Source organism: Chelonoidis abingdonii, chromosome 3 (genome assembly GCF_003597395.2).
Source record: "Chelonoidis abingdonii isolate Lonesome George chromosome 3, CheloAbing_2.0, whole genome shotgun sequence".
Lineage (NCBI taxonomy): Eukaryota > Metazoa > Chordata > Testudines > Testudinidae > Chelonoidis > Chelonoidis abingdonii.
Window position 1 is genome coordinate 155,439,319 of NC_133771.1, and position 706 is coordinate 155,440,024.

The following is a 706-nucleotide window of genomic DNA, read 5'->3' on the forward strand; positions in this document are numbered from 1 at the left end:
GCTCATAAAAATCAACCAATCCTTTCAAAGCCCAGTGCAGCCTGGGCCTTGCTATCTCCTGCTACAGGGAGTTCCACAGGTTGTTTCTATGTTGGTACAGCCATGACATTAGCACCAGTGTTTGCTGCCCAAGATGTTCTGGGAAACATGTTCCTAACTCTCTCTAGACATCCCCTCATGGCTGAGTTTGCTCTTGGTATGTGAGTAAGAGCCAGGGCTGAATGTAACAAACCAAAGGAGCAGGACCCCAGCCCTGAGAAGGGAAGCATTAGGAGAGTGGTGGAGTGGAAAAGAAGCGGTTTAATGGGATGCATACAAAGCAAACAGGCTGAATAGCCAGAACACAATCCTAACACTGATATCTCTGGGGCTGCAAGATGAGCTCCCCATCACCTGGAACTGGACCCAGCCCTAGACACTGCAGAAGCTACCCTGCACTGGCTGGGCAGACACAGTGAGCCAGAGGACTTTCCGTCTAGTTTCTGTGCTGCTTGGCTCCCCTCTGTGTAAGATGGGGACGATGCTATTACGCTACTGGCCCTGGTGGAGCGTGTCCTTGACCCGCACTTTGAAGGTGAACAGCACTGCTAGGAGAAGAGTTAAAGCAGCTGCTGAGGGTATGTTTGCAGGGACAGAACTCCCATGAGGCCTTGCTGCACTGGACCAGAAAGAAAACTGCAGCTAATCAGAAAAAAGTGTCAGCAGC